Source organism: Pan paniscus, chromosome 8 (assembly GCF_029289425.2).
Source record: "Pan paniscus chromosome 8, NHGRI_mPanPan1-v2.0_pri, whole genome shotgun sequence".
NCBI lineage: Eukaryota > Metazoa > Chordata > Mammalia > Primates > Hominidae > Pan > Pan paniscus.
The window spans coordinates 113,194,993-113,220,800 of record NC_073257.2 but is presented as its reverse complement, the minus strand read 5'-3'; the positions used below and the strand labels follow the sequence as shown (position 1 = coordinate 113,220,800).

Genomic DNA, 25,808 nt, shown 5'->3' with positions numbered 1-25,808 from the left:
AGTTTGCCCATCCGTTAAATAGAGAAGTGACTTTAAATAGAGAAGTAACCCCCTGAGTGCCATTACACTTTTGATACAGTTCTTCATCCAAGGACAGCCTACTCAAACCCAGCGTATTTTCATTATCCACTGAAGGCTAAAGGGTCTGAGGGCATATGTGTGTTTCCAGATCTAGAGCTAAATCTGAGAAATCTCTCCCTAAAAATGTGTTCCCTGTGTTGTCAGTGAAATCCAAGAAGCAGAATTTTCTACCCTTCGGAGAGAAGTGAGGACACATCATCATCACCACTGCAGACCATGGCATTAATGAGTCAGACAGACAGCGCCACTGAGCACACAAATGCTGAGTGAATGCCAGAATAAAATGAAAAAGCACCTGCCAGCAGAGGGGCTGGTATGATGAGTGGGTTAGCTAGGGAAGACAAGAGTGTGGGGCTTGCACAGCAAAGCAAGTAAGTCTCCCTTCTCTATTTAGTAGAAGGAGGCTTCTGGGAGAGGTCAGATTTTGCATTTTGGGAGAGGGAGAGAGTCTGAGGAGCTTGCCCTGGCAGAGCATGGGTCCATCTGAGAAAAAGCCTAAAGACAAGAAAGTGAGATGATGAGGGAGGCTAAGAGGGTGAGTGGAAGGATACAGACCAGGGAGGGAGATAAAACGGAGGATGAGCAATGCCACATTAAATGCTTTCTGAAAGAAGAATGGGTCAGACACAGAATACCAGGTAGCTGCTGGAGGCCTTAAGTTGTGTGTAGGTAGGAAGCTTTGCTAGCATCAGAGCAGTTTCCTTTGCAACTGCTGATTTTCCCACCTTCCCCCCTCCCTCACCCCAAGTCCTGCTTTTATCAAATCCAGGTGGGGCTCTCCCAGCCACCTTCCTACACAGAGAAGGACCAAATTCATTGTTTCACAGGTCAGAAGGCAAAGGTTCATCAAATGACCTTGAAGGTCAGAGAGGCAATATTCAAGGCTCTGGGCAGGATCAAAGCTCAGGTACACAACAAGTATTTATCATATTTTTAAGAACTCACAATAGCATCCTTTGTCCCACATGACTAAGAGATAAGCTTGCAATCTCAATCAATCTGTCTCTCCCTCTCTTTCTTCTCTCTTTCTTCCCCCCACAACACACACACACACACACACACACACACAGAGAGAGAGAGAAAGAGAGAGAGATTCTCTCTCTCTCGCCTCTTTTTCCTCTTTAAAATCCCTGGTTCTCCTAAATACAACCTTGGTATCCCCCCAACAGTAGAAAACAACCCCAACAAGTGCCTATGAAAAAAGCCTTTAAGACTCATGAATATTTAGCTCGTCCTCATGTAAAATATATGACTTTGTGTAAGGATCAGGCGAACGAGGTGCATGATTTTTTTCTGATTTATGGGCCTAGAGACGGATTATTCATAGCAGAGCAGCTGTGTGGAAAGATTCATCCGCTGCAAAATGTGATTGTACATCAGGCAGTGTGTGGGAACGGAGCTATGACTAATGGCTGCTTTACATATAAATGAGAAGGTTTGTGCTAGGAACTGTAAAAAAATACAATCACTCAGCTGACGGGCAGGCTCCTTATCGTGGGTACACGAGAGGGACCACAGGAAAGGTAAGCAAATGAATGCTTCGCCCCACTCTGAAAAGCTGAGCCAGGTGGTGGTGAGAGTCAGGGAGCAGGAGAGAGAGAGAAGGGGGAATGTTTGGAGATACAGCCGATTCTCCCGATCTGGCCATAGTCCGTTTCTGTATTTATAACTCCATCTTCCAGGCCCCACTGTGACCTCTGAGAATCTGTTGGGGCAGAGATACGGCCCAAGAGAAGAGGCTGCATTGCCATCACATCCAGGGGTGATGACCAGGCCCCAAACCCTCCAGAGCTTGCCATTGGGCTGCTGATAATTCGGGTCAATTTTAGAAGCCAGCACAGCAAGCCTTTGGGTAAACCTCTGAAGAGAAAAATTGTATGAATCTGAGACTTCTCTGCCACTCTTCATGTCTCCCTCGCTTTCCCTCATTTGTCTCTCTTCTCTCTTGTAGCTGAGACAGGCTGTCTAGACATTGCAGATGTGGACAGATGTTGGGTCTATAATTTATAACAACGGCCTCCAGAAGGCAATTCCAATTTGTTTCGGTAAGGCTTTGAGTTACAGGCAGAAAAAATATCCTGTAAATACTGTTGACTTACATGGTAACTACACCAAGGGTTTACTTAGTGAACAATCACTAACTACAGCATAATTACATATCCCTGCAGATTACCAGAAAATTTAGTGGCACCGAGCAGGCAATGACCACTAAATTAAGCTTCTGGCTTTAGGAGGGCCTGGAGAGCAAGGGATTTGACCCACACTTAACAAATTTATGCCTATTTCTTCAAATCATCTATTAGTCTCCATTTTGAGGGGCCTTTCAGTTTTATCTGTATACTAGACATCCCCTCACCATCATACTGAACTCCAACCAGGGTGAATGCTGGTTGTTGCTTTTCACCAATGGAGTTTTAAACCATGCGATATCTGTAGGTACTCCCAAAATCTGCAGACAGCCCAGGATCCTAGAAAATTATCCTTGCTGTTATCATAATGGGTCGTGCACTGAGTGGCAGGGCTGAGCTGCACTGATCCATCCTCACTTTCTCCTGGTGACCGATGACTAAACAGCTGTCCAGGCCAGCAGTAAAGCTGACTGGCCCACCCAAGATCATGTTAATCCTCTTGAGGACTATATTCTGATCTGGTAATGATAGTGAGAAATATAAAGGTGAATTTCTAGAATAGTATTCCACGAAGTTTAGAATGCTTCTTGCTATTATCTGGGGTGGTGTGTGTGGAGGGGGAGCAGGAGGCTGATACTAAGGCCAATACACAGAGAAGTTCAGCCATCTGACCATGACCAGAGACTCTTGGTAGCAGAGGCCCAATCTGCACTGGGGTCTGCCATCCCAGAGAACTCTGACCAGCTGGTCTCTTTGGGATTAGGGGATCAGAGTTGGGTGGCAGCTGGGGAGCTCAGGCTTCCCTAGATATATAGGGTTGCAACTGAAATAGCCATCAAGGTATCATTTATGTCAGTCTGGGCATGGGGAAAGGGGAGTGGGAATAAAGGGGGTAGGAAAATGTGAAAATCAAATAAACACATCAACAGGGTTGGATTCCAATTTCTAATCCATCACCAACCTCTTCTAGTTTATTCATTCCATATAATCTTCCTTAACCCTCTTGCTTATCCAAAGACAATCAAATAAAACTTAATCTTAATACACTTCTAGGCACAGACCCCTGGGTTTATGCAGATCCTGCAAAAAAAAAAAAAGTCTTATGCCAATTTCAGGACAGATACTGTCTGGAGAATCCTGATTTTTTTGCAATGATTGGTTGTGTTATCTCTCTTCTTTCCCCTCTCCCCTGTACCTGCTTACTGAATGCTCTGTATCTGTCCAACTTGAATGATATCTTGCTTCACTTGAAGAAGCAGGTTTGGTTTGGAATGTCAGCTCCTGGCAGAGCCAAAGAACCTATCATTAGCTAGGAGGATAGGCCACTTGGGCCAAAGGAAAGGAGTTAGGATTATCAAGTGTGTATTAGTCCATTTTCACGCTGCTAATAAAGACATACCCGAGACTGGGAAGAAAAAGAGGTTTAATTGGACTTACAGTTCCACATGGCTTGGGAGGCCTCAGAATCTATGGCAGGAGATGAAAGGCACTTCTTACATGGTGGCAGCAAGAAAATGAGGAGGAAGCAAAAGTGGAAACCCCTGATAAGCCCATCAGATCTCATGAGACTTATTCACTATCATGAGAATAGCATGGGAAAGACTGGCCCCCATGATTCAATTACCTCCCCATGGGTCCCTCCCACAGCACATGGGAATCCTGGGAGATAAAATTCAAGTTGAGATTTGAATGGGGACACAGACAAACCATATCATTCTGCCCCAGCCCCTCCAAATTTCACGTCCTCACATTTCAAAATCAATCATGCCTTCCCAACAGTCCCCCAAAGTCTTAACTCATTTCAGTATTAACCTAAAAGTCCATAGTCCAAAGTCTCGCCTGAGACAAGGCAAGTCCCTTCTGCCTATGAGCCTGTAAAATCAAAAGCAAGCTAGTTACTTCCTAGATACAATGGGGGTGTGGGTATTGGGTAAATACAGCCATTCCAAGTGGGATAAATTGGCCAAAACAGAGGAGTTACAGGGCCCATGCAAGTCCAAAATCCAGTGGGGCAGTCAAATTTTAAAGCTCCAAAACGATCTCCTTTGACTTCAGGTCTCACATCCAGGTCATGCTGATGTAAGAGGTGGGTTCCCAAGGTCTTGGGCAGCTCCGCCTCTGTGGCTTTGCAGGGTACAGCCTCCCTTCTGGCTGCTTTCACGGGCTGGCATTGAGTGTCTGTGGCTTTTCTGGGAGCACAGTGCAAGCTGTTGGTGTATCTACCATTCTGGGGTCTGGAGGATGATGGCCCTCTTCTCACAGCTCCATTAGGCAGTGCCCCAGTAGGGATTCTGTGTGGGGGCTCCAACCCCACATTTCCCTTCTGCACTGCCTTAGCAGAGGTTCTTCATGAGGGCCCTGCCCCTGCAGCAAACTTTTGCCTGGACATCCAGGCATTTCCATAAATCTTCTGAAATCTAGGCAGAGGTTCTCGAACCTCAATTCTTGACTTCTGTGCACCCACAGGCTGAACACCACATGGAAGTTGCCAAGGCTTGGGGTTTCCACCCTCTGAAGCCATAGCCCGAGCTGTACATTGGCCCCTTTGAGCCATGGCTGGAGCAGATGGGACACAGGGCACCAAATCCCTAGTCTGCACACAGCATGGGGACCCTGGGCCCAGCCCACGAAACCACTTTTTCCTCCTGGGCCTCCTAGCCTGTGATGGGAGGGGCTGCCATGAAGGTCTCTGACATTGCCTGGAGACATTTTTCTCATGAGGATTAACATTAGGCTCCTTGCTACTTATGCAAATGTCTGCAGCTGACTTGAATTTTTCCCCAGAAAATGGGTTTTTCTTTTCTACTGCATCATCATGCTGCAAATTTTCTGAACTTTTATGCTCCATTTCCCTTTTAAAGTGGAATGCTTTTAACAGCACCTGAGTCACCTTTTGAATGCTTTGCTGCTTAGAAATTTCTTTTGCCAGCTACCCTAAATCATCTTTCTCAAGTTCAAAGTTCTAGAAATCTCCAGGGCAGGGGCAAAATGCCGCTAGTCTGTTTAATAAAACATAACAAGAGTACCTTTGCTCCAGTTCCCAACAAGTTCCTCATCTCCACCTGAGATCACCTCAGACTGGACCTTATTATTCATATCACTATCAGCATTTTTGTCAAACACATTCAACTAGTCTCTAGGAGGTTCCAAATTTTCCCACATTTTCCTGTCTTCTTCTGAGCCCTCCAGACTCTTCCAACCTCTGCCTGATACCCAGTTCCAAAGTTGCTTCCACATTTTTGGGTATCTTTTCAGCAACGCCCCATTCTACTGGTACCAATATACTATATTAGTCCGTTTTCACGCTGCTGATAAAGACATACCTGAGACTGGGAAGAAAAAGAGGTTTAATTGGACTTATAGTTCCACATGGCTGGGGGAGGCCTCAGAATCATTGTGAGAGGCAAAAAGCACTTCTTCCATGGTGGTGGCAAGAGAAAATGAGGAGGAAGCAAAAGCAGAAATACCTGATAAACCCATCAGATCTCGTGAGACTTATTCACTATCATGAGAATAGCATGGGAAAGACCAGCCCCCATGATGCAGTTACCTCTCCCTGGGTCCCTCCCACAACACGTGGGAATTCTGGGAGATATAATTCAAGTTGAGATTTGAATGAGGACACAGCCAAACCATATCAAAGTGCCATGACTGAAACTATAGTTCTCTGGTAGACATTGGCCAGTGTGTCTGGTCTCAGGTCTCACCTAGAAAAAATGTCAGCTGCAGAAGGATGGGTTTAGGAAACAATCTGTGTCTTAGAAATTTAAGGTTTTGGATACAATGTCTACAGAAACCCCTGAGACTTATTTTATAGAGACTTTAAAAAATATGAGTGAGTCCTGCCTGACAGGGATGTGTGAGATTTTCATCCTACTGAGAGATATGGATGACAATGGCTGGGAGCCATCTAACCAGAGGAGACCTTTACAAGCGCACCAAGCCTCACATAGCTCCCTGGCAGGTGCAGCTATGGGTAATTGTACTTCCAGACCTAGCAGGGCTATGATAGAAGGAGGGACGCCCTCTGGTCAGGGAGGACAAATGAGCTATAATAATGTTAATAGCTAACGTGAATTGAGAGGTTACTGTGTGCCAGGCATACATTATTTCTTTGTTGATACATCTATGCATTAGCATTTTGATAAAGAAAAAGTTAACTACTGCCAGGGAGTAGAACTTTCCTCAAAATAAGAGGAAGCAAATAGCACTGTATCCCACTCTGTGGCCCGTGAGCATTAGCTGGAAGGTCACATACAGTTTCTAGGAGTGGAGGATAGAAGCAAAGAGAAAAGGCAGGTCCAGGAGCACCTGTCCATGGATGTCTGTGGGGAGGGAACCTCAGGGTGCAGACATGGGGTCTGCATACACAGATAGTAGATACCATTGAACTATAGGAGAACTAATGAAAGGATGGATTTACTAACACATATGTATACATACATGAACACATGTCTACACACAACATGCACATACAACTATGTATCATCTGGTGAGTAAACATCTCTGAGTTAATGAGAAATGGTCACATAGCTTGGGCACAAGGGACATGGGTTGATTCTACCCATGCAGGAGTGATGGTCCATCTCCCAGACAAGTGTCTTGCTCAGTCCTTTTGATAAGTTAACCCGTTTGGGGCATTGAAGGAAGACTGGACAGGATGGGGGAGGGTTCATCTTATGGACATCTTCCAGAGGGCTTAAGTTCTGGTCTTCTCTAGACCTAAACTTCCTGCTCTGGCCAGGCCTGGTGTCTGGGGTGCCATGTGCAGCTGTGGGAAGGCTGTGGATCCCAGATGAGAGAAAGCACAGATCCAGAACCCAACATCAGATTATTTTTCTAATACTGACTCTGAGAGTTCAAAACTAATTGCTTGGAATAAAGAGTAGAAAGAGATAAGGGCTTTGGAGCCAGAAAGTCTAGGTTTGAGTCCTGGCCTTTCTGCTTATTAGCTTCTCATTCATTCATTCACTCAATAAATATTTAACAAGTATCCATTGTATGCCAGTTGTGTGACCTTTTGGGGGGCAAGCTATTTAAACTCAGTTTCAGTTTCCTCATCGCTAAAACAAAAATAATATACCTAGATATCACAGTTGTTGTGAGAATGACATGAGATGAGGTGCTCAGCACATAGTAGATACTCACTAAATGCTTCACTAGGAGGAGAAATCTAGTTATCGCTCTTCAACAAAGTTTCTTCCATCTGTTGGTATTTTTACCCCACAAGTAGCTAAGCTATGTATTGGGGAAGTTCAAGGAGAATTCTCTATGGTCCCAGAGAATCAGCCACATTTTGTAGGTGACTGTGCCAGTGGGCAAGGATGTGGCTCTTCTCTGGAGTAAGGTAGCACAGGACAGGTTTAGCCCCATGGCTGTCTGTCTCCCTCCCCTCATGAGCTCCTCATGGGCAGGGACTGTGTCTTCACTTGTTTAGCACTGCAGCTACTGTGCCTCTGACAGTGCCTGGCACTCAGAAAGCATTCAGTAGATGTTTGTGGAAAGAAAGAACAAAGGAAGGAAGGAAGAAAGGAGGGAAGGAAGGAAGGGAGGGAGGGAGGGAAGGAGGGAGGGAGGGAGGGAGGGAGGGAGGGAGGAAGGAAGGAAGGAAGGAAGGAACGAAGGTAGGTTCTTGCCTTGTAATGGTTGTGCATGCCCCTAATTTCTTCATTCAACACATTTTTTTTCCATCAGCTGCTTCCACATGGCATCAACAAGTATTTATTTATTTATTTATTTAGAGGTGGAGTCTTTGCTCTGTCGCCCAGGCTGGACTGCAGTGGCACAATCTCGGCTCGCTGAAAACTCTGCCTCCCAGGTTCACACCATTCTCCTGCCTCAGCCTCCCGAGTAGCTGGGACTACAGGCGCCTGCCACCTTGCCCGGCTAATTTTTTTGTATTTTTTAATAGAGACGGGGTTTTACCGTGTTAGTCAGGATGGTCTCGATCTCCTGACCTCGTGATCCGCCTGCCTCGGCCTCCCATAGTGCTGGGATTACAGGCGAGAGCCACCACGCCCGGCCCATCAACAAGTATTTATTTAGCACCTACAATGTCCCCAGGTACTGTGCCAGGGGCTGGGGATATAATGGTGAGTAAAACAGGCATGGTCCCTGCCCTCATGGAGTGCAGAGTCCAGTGGGAGAATCCAGGCTATAATGAAACAGTCACAAAAAGAAGTAAATGATGCCAAGAAAGTGTATAAAAGAGGAGAGAGCTACACGAGTGAGTAGTCATAGAAGGCTTCCCCTGAGGTGCAAGGCTTCAGCTGGCATCTGAAGTGGGAGTAGGAGTTAAGACCATGCTGGACAGGGTCTGGTGATGCTGCCACTGCCAAGGGGAGTCTTCCAAGAAGGAAAGGCGTGTGCACAGCCCCCATGGCTTCTTAGAACACAGCACCTTATTCGGATTATGGGAAAAGGCCAATATGGCTGGAGCACTGTTGTGACTGGGAGCATGGGACAAAGAAGCTGAAGAGGTAGGGTCTTAGGGGACACCCTGCAATGGTATCCCCTAAGAGCAAGGGGACACCCTGCAATGGTATCCCCTAAGAGCAAGGGGGCACCATTGCAGGGTTTTAAGCTGAGAGATGGTAGTGATGACATGATCACTACCTGGCTGAGTAGAGGGAGAAAGAGGGGCCAGAGGGGGCAAGAGGGCTCATGGAGAGATCAGTCAGGAGGGTACTGAGGTATCTAGGCAACAGATGGCAATGACTTTGGACTGGGATGGGGGCAGGGTGCTGATGGGTGGAGAGGAAAGAGCGGAAGAGAAGAACATTTTCAAGTGGCATTAAAAGGGCTTGCAGATGGCCGGTTGGGTCATGCAATTGCTGAGGGTGGGGGAGTAGCCATGGAGAACTCCTAGGTTTATGAAACTTGCTCCTTGTGTCTGTCTGCTCCTTGTTCACTTTTATAAATGGGCTTCTTTCTTGTTCACTGGAGAGTTTTGTTCTGATAGTCTTCAGAGGTGGCTGGGTTTCTACTTCCAGAGGATGGAAGAGACTGTCAGGGGCCCTGCAGTAACTGGGATGCACCCAGAGGGTCATTTCCCCAACCAACCCCTGGCCACTTAGGCACTCACATTCATCCTCCCAAACTCACCCAAACCCACAGACTTCCAAACATTCCCTCCAGACCACTTCAACCTACCGTTATTCATCCTCACCTCCCCAAAGCCCTCTGTGCCCCTCCCTTACCCTCTCTCCTCCTGACCCCCGCCCAGCCCCTACCTCCCTCTGCCTCCACTTTACCCTATTAAGAAACAACAACCCCACAGAAACCCCTGCCCCCGGCTGCTACTCCCTGAGCCCCGCCTGCCCTCCCTCCTCCTGCTCCTCTCCCTGACAGATGCCTCAGAGCCCCGGGCCGCAGTTAAGGTGACGAGATGCAGCAATTCTTTATGAACATTTCATTCCTGCTCGCTACACGACGTAAATTAGATGGTGTGTTACATTCGGGCAATAAGAGAGATATGTCACCACGACGCTGGCCCATTGGATGGAGAGGGTAATCCTGCCGTGAATTTCATTACTGCTTTTATATAGACAGAATTAGCTCGGTGACAGCGAGCCTGATTGTCTTTCACTAGGGGTTTGGCGAAGAGCTGAAAGGATTTCACCCTGATGTGCACACTACTGAGTGACCCCGCTCACCAGCGGCTCCGCTGATTGCTTTGAACCTTGCAGACGCCGCAATTGGCTCAGCCTCTCTGCCCGCCTTGACTCCCTCCCTGGTCCCCAGCCCTCCCCGCCTGGCTTTTTCTTGAATCAAGAAGAAAGGAGACCTAATGGAGTCACAAGGTCATGAAGGGAAATGGGGTGGGGTGGGGAGGAAGGTAGCAGAGTGAAAAAACACCACCTAAAGCAATCCCTTTCTGATAGGGGTCTCCAAGACAGAGGCTGTGGCCACTCACTCTTTTGCCCCAGAAAAGGGCAAGAAGGACCCTGTGTTCCTGTGATCAGGGGATGGTCTATTCCTGTGAGTCTCCCTGTAGAGACTCCAGAGCTGTCATGTTCCTGTTCCTTTGCCTCTTGCATGTCTGGGTCCTCTCCTTGTGACAGCTCAGGCTTCCTTTCTCATCTCCTAGTCAGCGAGAGTTGAGAATAAAAAGATCAGGAGGCCGGGCACGGTGGCTCACGCCTGTAATCCCAGCACTTTGGGAGGCTAAGGTGGGCAGATCACCTGGGGTCAGGGGCTCAAGACCAGCCTGACCAACATGGAGAAACCCCGTCTCTACTAAAAATACAAAATTAGCCTCGCGTGGTGGCACATGCCTGTAATCCCAGCTACTCAGGAGGCTGAGGCAGGAGAATCACTTGAACCCGGGAGGTAGAGGTAGCGGTGAGCCGAGATCGTGCCATTGCACTCCAGCCTGGGCAACAACAATGAAACTCCTCAAAAAAAAAAAAAAAAAAAAAAAGCAGGAATAGCAGTCGCTCCTAGCCTGTGCTGTGGACCCAGTGGTTCCAGTGTGAAAGCGGTGGACTCAGGCAGACTCCCTTCACTCCATTCCCCACACACATCTGATGGTGGCACTGCCTCCACCCCAGCCCCATCACACACACACACACACACACACACACACACACACACACACACACACACACCCAGCTCTTCAGTGACCTTCCAAATCCTTAATAGACCCCGATGCCTGGCCCCAGCAGCCCGAAAACAAGCCCAGACAAGGGTCTCTCTCCCCTGGGTCAGTTTCTGTGGGGGTGGCTGGTCCTGAGGGGGTCAGGCCCCTCCTGTTCCTTGGCCTCTGCCTCACTGACTCTCGCCTTCTGTCACCTTGCCCTCTCCCTCCCTCACCTCTGCTGACCCCTTGGCAAATGCCTTCCGCCAGGCCTTTTGGAGGCAGCCTGGGGCTGGCCAGGGAAGCTGACCATTGCTGGGCCCCTGCTTAAAGCTCTGGCCCTTTCTAGAAGCCACCAGGGATGCCCTCTGAGCTTCCATTTCTTGAGGCTTAGGGGCCAAGTATCGAGCAGACAGCATAATCTCCGCAAAGCCCCTTTTGGTCTTTTGGTCAATCTGACACATCTGTCAGGAAAGCTTCTCCTGTGGCCTGGAGCAGCCAGCACTGTGCCTCTGTGATGGGAAGGATTAAGATCACAGTCTCTACTTTCCAGTGGGGGAGGAGGCTCCCTGGACCTCAGCAGAGCTCAGCAGGCCCTCTGAAGGCCTGGCACAGGGTCTCTGCACCCTGACTCTTCTGCCTGGGGGAAAGCACACTGAGTTCCTTCTCCCAGCCCCTCAGTTAGGGCACCCTCAGCTCCAACTGCCTGTCCTGCATGGAGCTCAGGGAGAGGGCGTTTCCTCAGCAGTTGACTCCTGTGGTTATACTGGAGGAGTTTTACACTGAAAGCCCTTCTTGATGCTACAGCCACACTCCAACCTTGCCAGTATGATAGCTGCATAATATGGTAGGTCATTACATCTCTCTGAACTTCAGTTTCCTCACCCCCAATATGAGAGTGGTAATTGCTATAGTAGGTGCCATGGTGTCAGGCCGCATTCCCCTTCCATACTGAAGGACGGTCCCCTAAGCTGCCACCCTTGCCTGTCAGCCTTCCTTGGATTTGCCTCTGCTGAAGAGTGCTGCCCCGCCTAAGGTCATGCCCCTTTTCTGGGGCAGCCTGCATCCAGTGACTGGTCACCAGGGGTGTGTGAAGGCCCAGCTGCCTCTCTCCTACTCAGGATGGTTCTGAAGGGCCGTCCAGCTTCAGAGCCCCCTGCAGTCAGTCAAGGCCTTTTTTGAGACTGCAGCACAACCCCACTTCCCCATTGCCCAGTCCTGCACTTCTAGCACCTTCCCAGAGCACTCTCCAGTGAAGCTCCTGCACAGTACTTGCCATCTCCAAGTCTGCTTCCAGAACCACACCTGGGGACAATTCCGGCCCTACTTATCAAAAGAGCTACCACGACAATAAAGGTATTTGGTAAAGTACAGTGCCATGAAAAATATAGCTGCTATTTATCATTGTCAGCATCATCATTTTCATCGTCTTCACAGCAGGGCCTACCCAGCTGGTGTGGAGGCTTATCATAGTTTGGCCAGGAAGTTCAACAAGTGAATGCCCAGTATTCTCATTGTACCCTAAGGACAAGGTCCTTTGCATTCTGCTTTTTATCTTCTGATTAGAATGACCTTCCCAAATTGGCCAGACTTGTCCCTTAGGAAGCCTAACATGATCTCAAGGATCTAGGGGTTCAAATTGCTGCAGTTTTGTTACTCACATCTCATTCTCTGCTCCAAGAAAGAATCTGTGAGCTACCGCTCATTGGATTGTCTCCGCTACACTCTCCAAATGCATTCCTTGTTGGCGTCCTACTCTTATTTAAAGTGTATACTTTCCTCTCATAAACCAAAACATACATCCTTTCCAGGGGGCAGACAGAAAGGTCTCAAGTGAGGCCTGAGAGCAGCATCTCCTCCCCTTTGAGCCAAGACTTCCTTCCTTCTGGGCCTTGTTTACAGGTCCCCCAAAGAAAGAAAGCCTAAGATCTCTCCCTCCTAGGCGACAGGGAGGAGCATGGGCAGTGGTCCCCAACTACTGTTACCCTTCTAGTATGCCTACACTGTCTCACTGCTGGACCCACAGGCTTATCAGCATTTTGGAATGGGGTAGCAGGTAGGGACACTGCCAGATGAATCAGATCTCCAACATAGTCCCTATTCCTGAGCCCTGACCCAGAAGTGTACTCTCAGGAGGGCAATGCCCTCTGTCTTTTCCTCTTTTCAGAAGTGTTCCCTTCAAGGCTGCAGAGACTGAGCTGGGAGCTAGGGATATGGGGGATGGCAGTTTCTCCACCCACCCCCTATCCTTGCCTGACGTCACAGCCCTCACTTTCTGACTCTAATTGGTTGCCTTGGAAACAAGTTCCTTAAAGTACATGATGACTTGAGCTGGTGGGAGGGAGAGCCACAGGAGCCAGCCCTGCCATCAAGAGCTTCAGATTCTTTGTCATTCATTTAGCAAGTACTTGTAAGCCTCTGCTATGTTGTAGACCCTGTGCCAGACTCTAGGGATATATCCAGGAGTTGGCAGGGCCCTGTTCTTACAGAGCTCACAATTAACATCTTATACCACCTTCTTGTACACTCACATGTTCATCCCGTGACTAAGTATCTCTGAATTTTCTTCTTGCATTCTGGTTCTCCAAACGTTGAGAGCTCACTGGTTTGGTAGGTGGGGTGCAACTTACATGTTATCCCTTCTACTCATGGGCTTTCCAAGAGTTGAGAACCTTGATCCTGTTAATGCACATCCTTGCTTGGCACTAAACCCCAAGATTTGGGGCTCTTCAAGCTCCCTTGTCACCCCATTGGTTTCTTTTTTTCTTTTTTCTTTCTTTTCTTTTTTTTTTTTTTTGAGACAGGGTCTTCTCACTCTGCTGCCCAAACTGGAGTGCAGTGGCACAATCTCGGCTCACCGCAACCTGCACCTCCTAGGCTCAAGCGATTCTCCTGCCTCAGCCTCCCGAGTAGCTGGGATTACAGGTGCGCACCACCACCTCCCGGCTAATTTTTGTATTTTTAGTAGAGATGGGGTTTCACCATCTTGGCCAGGCTGGTCTCAAACTCCTGACCTCAAATGATCCACCCACCTTGGCCTGCCAAAGTGCTGGGATTACAGGCATGAGCCACTGCACCCAGCCCATATTGGTTTCTAACTCCAAATTACAGGAAACAGCTCCCAGTGCCAGCCTTCCAAGGATGCTGGATCCTTTCGTTCCCTTTCAAAGCCAAGGAGCAGAAGAATGGTTGGAACTTGAGAATGAGAAAAGAAAGGTGTCCCTGCTGTGTGTCCACTGGAGTTCATGCACGGGCCAGACACACAGCCATGCTTCCACACACCTGTGTCCTGCCATCACATGTGTATTTTGTTGGCTAGTACCAGTATCTGTGACTTCTCTCAAATTGGCCAGTGCAGGGGTGTGAACGTGTGTGTGATTCGACTTATGAGCATGAATGAGCATGTGTTCACAGGAAGGGGAATTTAGGGGGATGTCTCTATGTGTGTTTTTTCCAAATGCTTGGCTTTTTTCAAAATGGCTTAGAGCACTACTGTCATTTATGGGGTTTAAAATGTCAGAACAGGGCCCGCGGGGAGGCAGGGGAGATTAAACTGCAAACAGTGAAGGTTATAGATGATGTTTCTGATAGGCTGACAGGCGGACTCAAATGATGCTACACTTTAACAATCATTTAAACACACACACACACACACACACACACACACACACACACAAACACACACACCAGATCATCTTTCCATATTTTAATGGCATATTCTGAAGGCTAAAAACATAAAAGACCATGACTAGAAAACCACAGTTCTGCTTTCAAAATCCAACCAGCAACTCTCTGTGAGGTGTGTGTGTGTGTGTACTCACTCAAGTGCATCTACCTGTGCAAAATGAACACAAGTGCTTATTTGTCCTTTTGTCTGTCTGAGTTAATTCCACCTACTTTCACATAGTACCCTACATAATTAACAAAGTATATCACATCCAAGTCTACCTCAGCATCATAACAATCTGTTTAAGTACTCATGGTGGACATTACTATGCCCATTTTACAGAAATGAGTAAGAGAGGCTCAAAGACGTCTGATGGGTTGCCCAAGACCACCCAGCTAGGAAGTGATAAAGTTGGAGTGTAGAACCGTGGTCTTTTTGTATTTATTCAGAGCTCTTTTCTCCAGGCTGCTGTTCTCAGCGCTGGCTACACATTAGAATCAGCTGGGGAACTTTTAAAAACCATCAGTGCCTGGGCTCCATTCCCAGAGATTCTGATCCAATTATTCTGGAGGTGGCACTTTTGGTATATTTTTAACACTCCCCTCTCCTTAATTCTAACAGTCAGGCTGGTTGAGAACCACTGCTCTGGGGCCTGGAGGCCGCACTTACATCACCTCTACTGTGAATGTAGATTCCAGTCTCTTTCCTCCTCAAAATCTTCCTGCATCACTTCTCAGGAGACTTAACTTCCCAGGAGGATCAGATCCTTTTCCCTCTGCACCCCTCTCCCAACTCCCCACCCTCCTAGACTCTGGAGACTTCAAAGGGTGCTTGCTCGCTCAGGCTGATGAATGCAGGCTCACTGTGGCCATCTCCTAAGGGTGGACTTTGTTGTCCCTCCAAGAGTAAGGGAGGAGAACCAGCTCCACTTAGCCCAGTCACCAGGAGAAGGCCAGGGAGGTGAAGAAAGCTGCCTTAGGGACCTAGACTGAGAGGAAGGAAGGAAGGAAGGAAGGAAGGAAGGAAGGAAGGAAGGAAGGAAGGGAGGAAGGGAGGAAGGGAGGGAAGGAAAGAAGGGAGGGAGGGAAGAAAGGAAGGAAGGAAGAAGAGAAGAGAAGAGAAAAGGAGAAGAGAAGAGAAAAGGAGAAGAGAAGAGAAAAGGAGAAGAGAGCTGGGCCGTTGGAAGGCTACACTGCTAAAAAGCACGAACGGTGTGCATGTCACTTGGCCCTCTGCAAGAGAGGTGGTGTAGCACACATTTGGTAGTGGCCTGCCTGGGCTTGAAGCCTGGTTTCTGCTTACAAGTTGTATGAGCTAGGGCAAGTACCTATGCCTCAGTTTTATTATGTTCAAAATGGCAATGATAATAATACTTGCCTCATAGGGTCTCAGGAAGACTCAGTGAATTCACGTAAAGCCAGGATAAGTACTGGGTAGGTGTTAACTACTAGTACTCTCCATCATTTGATGCTTTTGAACTCTCCCTTCTTGAAACTTTGTCCTCTCTTTACTCCACAACACCCCTCTTTCCTGTTTCTCTTCCTATCATCCTGAACATTCCTTCTCAGTTTTCTTTGCTAGCCTGGGTCCTCTGCCCTCCCTCCAAGCCTTTTTCTTTTCTTTTCTTTTCTTTTTTTTTTTTTTTGAGGGAGGGTCTTGCTCTGTTGCCCAGGCTGGAATGCAGTGGTGAGATCTTCACTCACTGCAACTTCTGCCTCCCACGTTCAAGCGATTCTCACACCTCAGCCTCCTCAGTAGCTGGAACTACAGGCATGCAGCACTGTGCCTGACTAATTTTTTTATTTTTATTTTTATTTTTTATTTTTGGTGGGGGGGGGGGTTCACCATGTTGCCCAGGCTGGTCTCGAACTCCTGGGCCCAAGTGATCTGCCCGCCTTGGCTTCCCAAAGTGTTGGGATTACAGGCGTGAGCCACCGCCTCCTGCCTCCCTCCAAGTCTTTGATTTTCAACCCCAATGCCATGTTAGAATCACCTGAAGGACTTTTACAGCTCACTCCCAGAGATTCAGATTTAGTTGGCCTGGGGAGGGGCCCAGACACTGGTGTTTTTCTTTTTTGTTTTTTCTGAGATGGAGTCTCGCTCTGTCGCCCAGGCTGGAGTGCAGTGGTGCCATCTCGGCTCACTGCAAGCTCTGCCTCCCAGGTTCACGCCATTCTCCTGCCTCAGCCTCCCAAGTAGCTGGGACTATAGGCGCCCGCCACCACAACCAGCTAATTGTTTGGTATTTTTAGTAGAGATGGGGTTTCACCGTGTTAGCCAGGATGGTCTCGATCTCCTGACCTCGTGATCCACCTGCCTCAGCCTCCCAAAGTGCTGAGATTACAGGCGTGAGCCAACCATGCCCAGCCGACACTGGTGTTTTTCAAGCTCCCCATTTCATCCAAATGTGCTACCAAGGTTGAAAATCACTCTTTTAAATGTACACATTTCCTAACACTCCACTCTTGGGCCTCTTCAAACTTGTCTTTCCCAAGTAAATAACCTCCTTCCCACGGCTTTAATTACCATCTATATGCTAGTAACCCTCAAATCCACATACTCTGACTAAACTCTTTTTTTTTTTTTTTTTTTTGAGACAGAGTCTCACTCTGTCACCCAGGCTGGAGTGCAGTGGCGCGATCTTGGCTCACTGCAACCTCTGCCTCCCGGGTTCAAGCGATTCTCCTGCCTCAGCCTCCCCAGTAGCTGGAACTACAGGCATGCACCACCACACTCGGCTAATTTTTTTTGTATTTTTAGTAGAGACAGAGTTTCACTATGTTGGCCAGGCTAGTCTTGAACTCCTGACTTCAAGTGATCCACTCGCCTTGGCCTCCCACAGTGCTGGGATTACAGGCATGAGCCACTGCACCCAGCCCAAAACTCTTTTGAATGCCACACATGTATTTCCAACTCCCTACCAGACTCCAGATATATGGAGATAAAGTTCTTCAATTCTCTTAATCTCCTGGATATCTTTATTGAGACATACCCCAGACTCTCAAAGTATGTGTCTCAATCAGATCTTAGTATTTTTGAACTCTCCTCAAAGCTATTCCATCACTTCTATTCTCCATCTCTGTCATCATCTCACCATTCACCCAAGGCAAGAACCTGGTGGCCATCTAGGAATCTTCCTCTCAGTCACCTCCCACATCCAATCAAACACAAAATCCTGTCTATTCTTTGCCATGACTGGTGGCTCACGCCTGTAATCCCAGCACTTTGGGAGGCTGAAGTGGGTGGATCAGGAGGTCAGGAGATCGAGACCATCCTGGCTAACACAGTGAAACCCTGTGTCTACTAAAAATACAAAAAATTAGCCGGGTGTGGTGGTGGGCACCTGTAGTCCCAGCTACTCGGGAGGCTGAGGCAGGAGAATGGCATGAGCCTGGGAGGCAGAGCTTGCAGTGAGCAGAGATCGCGCCACTGCACTCCAGCCTGGGTGATACAGCAAGACTCCATCTCAAAAAAAAAAAAAAAAAAAAATCCCGTCCATTCTTTCAGAGGCCCTCTCTAGTCTGTCACTCCTCAGTGTCCCCACCACCACTGCCATAACTCGGGTCCTCCATGTCTCTTGCCCGCACAGTTGTAAGAACCTCCTCCCTCGGCCGGGCATGGTGGCTCATGCCTGTAATCCCAACACTTTGGGAGGCTGAGGGGGGTGGATCACCTGAGGTCAGGAGTTTGAGACCAGCCTGACCAACATGGTGAAATCCCGTCTCTACTAAAAATACAAAAATTAGCCGGGTGTAGTGGCGCATGCCTGTCATCCCAGCTACTCAGGAGGCTGAGGCAGGAGAATTGCTTGAACTTAGGAGGCAGAGGTTGCAGTGAGCCAAGATCGTGCCACCGCACTCCAGCCTGGGCCACAGAGTGAGACTCTGTCTCAAAAAAAAAAAAAAGGCCAGGCATGGTGGCTTATGCCTATAATCCCAGCACTCTGGGAGGCTGAGGCAGGTAGACCACCTGAGGTCAGGAGTTCGAGACCAGCCTGGCCAACATGGTGAAACCCTGTTTCTACTAAAAATACAAAAAATTAGCCAGGTGTGGTGGTGGATGCCTGTAATTCCAGCTACTCGGGAGGCTGAGGGAGGAGAATATCTTAAACCCAGGAGGTGGAGGTTGCAGTGAGCTGAGATTGTACCATTGCACTCCAGCCTGGAGGGGGGGGAACCTCCTCCCTGGTCTCCTGGTCTCCAATGTTTCCGGTTGCACCCTTCCCCCATTCTCTGTATCATCCTCAGAGTTATTTTTCTGAAATGCAAATCACTCCATGTGAAAGCCCGTCAGTGGCCCCCTGCTCACAGGGTGAGAGCCTAACTCCTTGGCACAGCCCTTTACTCTCTTTCTCCTTCTGCTGACCTCTCTCCCAAAGTGCCCTCCCTATGCCCTCCCCTGTACTTCAGTGGAGTTCTCCAGATGTGCCAGGCTGTTCCACACCTTAAGGCTTTTGGATGTGCCATTCCCCCTGCTTGAATGCCTTTCCTTCTCTTTGCCCTCCCATTTTGCCTATATTTACGTTAGCTGGAGCACCATCTCCTCTATGAAGTGTCACCTGGCTCTTCAGACTGAACTTACCACTCTTTTTCTGCCCTGCTGCACCCTGCAGTTATCTCTATATGTGTCTCTCACTCTGTGCTTCCCTTCCATGTTCTCATGCCTGTCCCCCAATACTGGGCAATATCACCTGGAAGGCATGGACCCTGTCTGTGAGCAGTGGAGTTAGGCATAGGGAGGAGACCAGACTCCACATTCTGTCATGAGTTTACAGGTGATTCAGTTCCCTTAGCTACAGCACTTGGTTAATAATGTGTTGGTTGGCTGGGCACGGTGGCTCACGCCTGTAATCCCAGCAGTTTTGGGGGCCCAGGTGGGTGGATCACCTGAGGTCAGGAGTTCGAGACCAGCCTGGCCAACATGGTGAAACATGGTCTCTACCAAAAATACAAAAATTATCTGGGCACGGTGGCACAAACCTGTAGTCCCAGCTACTCGGGAAGCTGAGGCAGGAGAATCACTTGAACCTGGGAGGCGGAGATTGCAGTGAGCCGAGATTGTACCACTGTACTCCAGGCTGGGTGGCAGAGCGAGAATCCATCTGAAAAAAAAAAAAAAAAAAAAAAGTGTTGGCTTATGGCTCTGGATTTTGAAGGGTAGCTTCTTTCCTCTTGGAGCTAGGGGAGAGAGGCTAAGTATTAAGGAAGAGACCCAAACCTGCCACTAGCCAGACACTGTACCCCTAGCTTCCTCCCTGAGTCTGCCTCAGTGATACTGGCTCTCTAGGTCCCAGAGCTGGGAGCTCTCACTGCCATACTCCCGAGGCCCCTCCTGGCTCAGCTGAGGTGAGTAGAATCTTCTTTCCCCTCTTTCACATGAAATCAGCTTGGAATGGCTCCAAAGGAGCCTTCAGAGAGAAACCAAGAGAAACTAAAAGCAAGCAAGCAAACTGACCCCCAAACACTTAGAGCTACAGAAATGGACAGAATGAGGATGTCTGATTCTAATTTGTCTCCCCTGCCTAAGAGAGCACATTCAAGGGTCACCTTCTCTCCTCATCCAGGAAAGGGGCTGGGCAGGAGTCCTAGCTCCAACCGCAGAAAGGAGGGCAACTGAAAAGGTGCAGTTCTTATAGCTAGGGAAATTGAAGCAAGTCCTCATCCTCCACAGGAGTGAAAAGACAAGGCCATTAATGGACACTTGCCTTAGAAAAAGTCAGGGGCCCAGACAATAACCCACAGAGAGGGTGTGGTCTACAGGACAGCCAGGACAGTGTTGGCCTTACTCATGGCTGGATACACAGTGACCCTTGAGAATATTCAAGAGCTCTTGTCACATATCAACACTGTGCCAAGCACTAGATGAGCTTGAGTAACCCTCACAACAACCCTATAAAGTAGGGACTATTATTATTCCTGTTACAGATGGGGAAACTGAGTCTCAGAGAAGCTGTGACTTTTCCAAGACCACAAAGTTAATAAGCGTTAAGCCAGGATTCAAACTCAGATCATCTGTCTCCAAACCCCAGGCTCCTAACCTCCATGGTGCCCTGTGTCAAAGACATAGCAGATGATTATTCAATAATTGCTGATAGTAATAATTGCTAACATTTATTGAACATTTAACAATGTGCTGAGCACAGTGTGAAGCACTTGACATACATTATTTTATTCAGTAGGTATATTATTATGCCCGTTTTATAGATGAGGACACTGAGGCTTAGGGAAGATAAGAGCACTGTCCATGATCCCAACGCTAGTTTAAAAGAACTGGCATAAAACTCAGGGGGGATAGATACATGAGTGACCAGAGGCACAGAAAATTCCCCCGCCAGAACCACTGCCAACCTGGAGAATGTCCATGAAGGAAAGAGAAGCCCTTTCCAGGAGCTCCGACAAAGTGGCTGACACCTTGATCAAGGATCTGCGGGCCTTTATCACATGTCCTGCCAAAGGCAGCTGCAGCCTGGACTGCCGTCAGGCTCAGGACCGAGCCGTACTCAGAAGTGTCTCTAGGAGGCTGGGCCAGTTTCCTCTCTTTTCTGCAGGCGTCTCCAGAGCACCCTCTCACCAGCTGTATCTACTCACAATCGTCTGGCATTTGGAATCTGGTTGAGTTTGGGTCCCTCAATACCCAGAAAAATCAGAGCCTCCAGGACCTGCCCCTAAGCAGGAATTTTTCAGATCTCCCTTCTGGGTCCTTTGGTCCCTAAGTCTCTGGCTTTGGCATTCCTGGTGGGAATCCTTGCAGAGAGCCATCCTGGTACCTAAGGAAAGAGGGAGAGAAAAGCGAAGGAGCTGAGTCCGCTCCCTGCTCCTCACCCTCCCGGAAAGCCTAGCTGGCCACCCCACCCCCACTCCGCAGTTTCTCACCTTCAGGCAAAGGCAGATGATGGCAGAGCTGGGGAGCAGAACTTAACTGAGCCATGGGGCACAGCAAATCCCTGCCATTAGTATTTAGGGAATGTGAGTCCCAGAGGATGAGGGGGAGAAAGAGGCAGTGGGAGAGGAAGGCGGAGGTGCTCAGAGACTCAGAGATCACCAGGAGGGGTTGCAGAGAGACAGAAGAGGAGGGTGTGAAGGAGGAAAAGAAAGACTGAAGTGGGTGGGAGAGAGGCAGAGAAAGGGGGGAGGGAAGAGAGAGATAGAAAGAGCCAGTTGCTTTATTCATGGCTGGTGATATTATAGACTGAGTGAAAATCACATTATCGTAATGGGAAAGTTAGAGTTGCTGAGATGATGCCCTGAAGCCTCTGCGCTGATTGGGGTGTGATTGCTATCTGTATTTATATGTAGAAAGCAAAGTTCACTGCCAGTTCAAGATGGTGGCGGCTGCTTTATGCAACATAATTCTTCAGTAGGGAGACGCCCCGAGCAAGCTGAGCACACCGGGCGGGGAGTGGGAACGGGAGCCAGATCGGGAGCCAGCGATGGAGCAGGCGACAGAGCAGGCGATAGAGCCTGGGGTGGAGCCGAGCGGGGCTCAGCTGCGGAGGACAGAGGCCAGGAACCAGAGAGGGAGCCGGGGCAGCGCCTGGGGCCCGAGCCCAGCCCGAGGCCTGACGCGGGTCGGGCAGCGGGGGGCTGGAGAGCTTGGGGACTTAGGGGTCAGAAGGAGCCCCTCCCACCATCTGCCCCTTCTCAGGCCCGCCCAGAGTTAGACTCCCCGGAAGGGAAAAGAGGAGAAGCTGGTGCCCCAAATGCAGGGCTGGGCTAGACCTTTCTAAACCTTGAGCAGATTGACTCCAACCTCACCCGCACGGTCTAATTCAGTGCTAAATCGTACAATGAATGCCAGGAAGGTTTCATTCTTTCCCATGCGGACAGCTTGAAAATTTTTTTTCCTTTTTTTTTTTTTTTTAATTGAGATGGAGTTTCGCTCTTTTTGCCCAGGATGGAATGCAATAGATCTCAGCTCACTGCAACCTCCGCCTCCTGGGTTCAAGTGATTCTCCTGCCTCAGCCTCCTGATTAGCTGAGATTAAAGGCGCACGCCACCACACCCGGCTAATTTTGTATTTTTAGTAGAGACAGATCTCCTGACCTCAGGTGATCCGCCCGCCTCAGCCTCCCAAAGTGTTGGGATTACAGGTGTGAGCCACCGCGCCCAGCCAAACGTCTTGATTTTTTTCTTTAATTTTTCATTTCTTTTTCGGAGATCCCTGCTGTGCTGGTGCACCACTTGTGGTTTGCTTGGTCTGTTGAGCAGCCTAGTACTGGGATGAAAAATCCCTTTTGATTGGTAAATGGGTGTGATCTCTGACGTCCTCAGCACAGAGCCTGGGAGGCTGGACAGGGTAGCCTAGACTCCAAGCCCTGCCTCTTCCTAGCCACACTCAAGAAGGGAGAAAAGGGCTGTCAGCCCAGCCTGCACAATCTAATTGAGCTCAGACCATCCCTTACTTGAGGCCTGTACCCCTCAGAACTTTCTTAGGAAACGGGGGCAGAGCTGGGCCAGGCTGTCACCCCACTTCCCGCCAAGAAGTGCCAGATAAAATACAGGACACCTGATTAAATTTGAATTTCAGACAGACAATAAATTTTTAGTATAAGTATATCCCATGCACTATTTGGGATATACTTATACTTAAGTATTTGTTGTTTGTCTGAAATTCAAATTTAATTGGGCATCCTGTATTTTTATTTGCTAAATCTGGTAACCCTACCCTACCCCCAACCTTGCCCATTGACCTCAGGTTTTGTATTGATTGAGGAAGGGAGTGCCCTTGAGTGGAAACAGCCAGATTCCCCAGTTAATAGCTGTGTTGTTTTAGACTGGTTTTTAACCTCTTAGATTCTCAATCTCCTTATCTGAGCAATAGGAGATAATATCACTTACCTCACCGGATGGTTATAAACATTTAATGAAATAAAGTAAGTAAAAGGCTCAGTTCACTGTCTGACACAAAATAAATGACCAAAAAAACTCAAAAAAAAAAAAAAACCCAAAATCTAACACTCAGTAAACAGCAGCTATAAAAGATCAGCTTCCTTACAAAGTTCACCCTTTCTTACATTCCCATTGCCATCCTAAGCTTCTTAGAAGCCAAATAAAAGGCTTGTATCAAGATTCTTGTCTTAGAAGCTGCTGCCTACGTGGGGGCATCCCAGGGATAGATATGGTCTTAGTATGGGTCCCCCGTGGTAGAGCCTGACCGTATAAGCTCCACTGAGAGTTCCGGAAAGCTGATTGCAAGGATGAAGCAGATACTAAGAGCCAGCCCCGTCCCCAGCCTCAAACCAAGCCCCACATGTTTCCAGCTACTCTTCCAAGCTTCCAAAACAAAATAGAATTGATCCTCCTTCAGGCCTCCAAACTTCCTTTTCTCCCAGGGAGATGGGGGATGGGGCAGATTGGTGATATGACGCTGGGCAGGAAGGAGGGCTCTGCCTACCTGAGAGGCTACACAATGGACTGAGCAAGCAGTCTACCCAATACCCATCCCAGCAGCATGTCAGGCCAAATCCCTTTCCATCCTCTGGCAGAGGCCCATGTCCAGGACACACCAGTTGGAAACAAGTGTGTCCCTCAGGGTCTCTGGGCTTATTCTCCTTCTAGCTCTCATATCTCAGCCTCAGCTCAAACCCACTTGATGAAGGCAAGAGGCAGTGTGCAAAATAGAGGTTTTGGAGTCCCACAGAGGCAACCTGGAGTCTAGTATCACTGTATGATCTTGGACCCCTCTCTCGTAGAAGGTTGGGACTTGTTTGCTTCTTTTATACAGATGTCTTTGACTCAAGAAAAAAAGTGGCTTCCAGTACCTTTAGTCCCAGAGAAGCTGGTGGCTGGACCCCAGCCATTATCTCTGAGGGAAGCTAATGACTCAGAAGCCAACTGATGGGCAAGTAGGGGCCTATCTCCTTTTCTTCAAGAGATCACAGAGTCAAGGCTTTAGTGCTAGGCAGATTATATAAGTGATGCAAGTAGTGAAATGCAGTAGAGTGGCAGGGTCTATGGCTGCACCTGAGAAGCACATGTTTTCCTACAGGTATTCAATTTCATGTTTGTTTTAAACACTGTGCTCATCAAACCAAACACCCAAGTGCTCTATGGGCAACCCCTAGTTTCTTGTTCTTCACACAGGTATCCTCAGCCACATGGTCACCAAGCATTATCACAGAGTAGAGAGATACCACATGTGCAGATACACTGACCTGTGAGGATGTGCAGAGCAAATACCATGCTCCAAATGAGTAGAGCATCTGTAAGGAAAGCACGAGGACACTCACAAGGGAGTGGCCCATCTCCAGGCAGCCTGCCTTCCTGTCCACCTCCTGCCAGCCTCCCACCTCTTGCCTCCTCTTCCTTGTTTGCTCACTGGCACCCAAGTCTGCTACTCACACCATCTCATCCCCTCACCCCTCTCTCTGGGAGTGGAACTCTCTCTTGCACCCTGGTGATGCACCATTCCTGGAGGTCCTGCAATACCAGGTTGATGCATAGGAGTGGATGAAGCAAGCTCGTTTTCCATTCCCCTGCTCAAAAAACCCATTTAATATATTGTCCTCAGATAGAGGATGTATCAGATGTTAAGCTGGTAAAAACATACTACATTTGATCTTAGCCAAAAGACTGAGAGGTGATAGGAGTGGAACTCTATAGAACCCAAAGCGTGTGAATGGAAATGGTGGGGGTGGGGGTGCTCTGCACAGCTGAGCCCTGTAGTAGCAGCATCACACATGCATCTGGGGACCTCAGGACATACCCTCCTGCTCTTTTGATCCTCACAACAAGCCTGTACTGGGGCTTCAGGGGAAAATTGATTCCCTTTTCCCCTCTTTAAGGCACACCTTTCACTCTGGAGCTCTGGAGTGGAACTTAGCTCCTCTACTCAGTCACCAGCTACAAATTCAGAAATTCTACAAAAGCTCCTAAAATCTCAGGGTCCTAGAAACGGCCACTGAAAGTTCATCTCTGCCATTCTCCTGCCTCCAGGCAAGGGTGATCCTCTTCATGGAGACACGTAGCACGGAGAGTCTACACACTCCCTTGGCCCTACTTAGCCTTGATATCAGGAAGTTGAACTCTAGTCCCAGTGATGTAATCCATGTTTGTTAATAACTCCACCAGGATATGTGAAGCTCCTCTCCCAAGGAATACCTAGGCATCCGCAAGACCTCCTGGGTTCCTCCCCGGGGGACCATGCCATAAATCAGAAGCCCCAGGTACTCAGGCCATTGACCCCAGAAGGATCCCAAGAGGGGATGTAGAGTCTGGGGCTTTTCCATGCTCTTTCTGGTACATTTCCTCTTTGGCCATCAGTGCTAGAACCTAAGCAACCTCTTCCTAGGCTTAGTCATTTCAGCAAAACAGAAGTAGATCAATCAGTTGCAATAAATAAAAGAAAATAAAT

The 25,808-nt window shown here is 48.5% G+C and overlaps 2 long non-coding RNA genes and 1 other non-coding gene across 4 annotated transcripts in view; 1 reads left to right on the top strand and 2 right to left on the bottom strand.

The window, feature by feature from the left end:
• Positions 1–1,469: 1,469 nt before the first annotated feature.
• The window catches only part of LOC129393241 (uncharacterized), a 37,824-nt gene continuing 13,485 nt past the window's right edge, over positions 1,470–25,808 (top strand). Inside the window, exon 1 of one of the 2 annotated variants that reach the window (XR_008620021.2) lies at positions 1,470–1,604. This is a non-coding gene — a long non-coding RNA (uncharacterized LOC129393241). Of the gene's footprint in view, positions 1,605–1,660; positions 2,127–25,808 lie in introns of those variants that run through there. The other variant, XR_008620020.2, reaches the window with a different exon arrangement.
• Positions 3,619–24,917, bottom strand: LOC129393240 (uncharacterized). The gene is made up of 3 exons (XR_008620019.1): positions 21,328–24,917; positions 20,803–21,221; positions 3,619–19,556 (listed from the first exon to the last, which is right to left on the bottom strand). It is a non-coding gene; the product is annotated as an uncharacterized LOC129393240 (long non-coding RNA).
• LOC112441113 (U2 spliceosomal RNA) lies at positions 24,850–25,039 on the bottom strand. Its single transcript, XR_003029086.2, has one exon. It is a non-coding gene; the product is annotated as a U2 spliceosomal RNA (small nuclear RNA).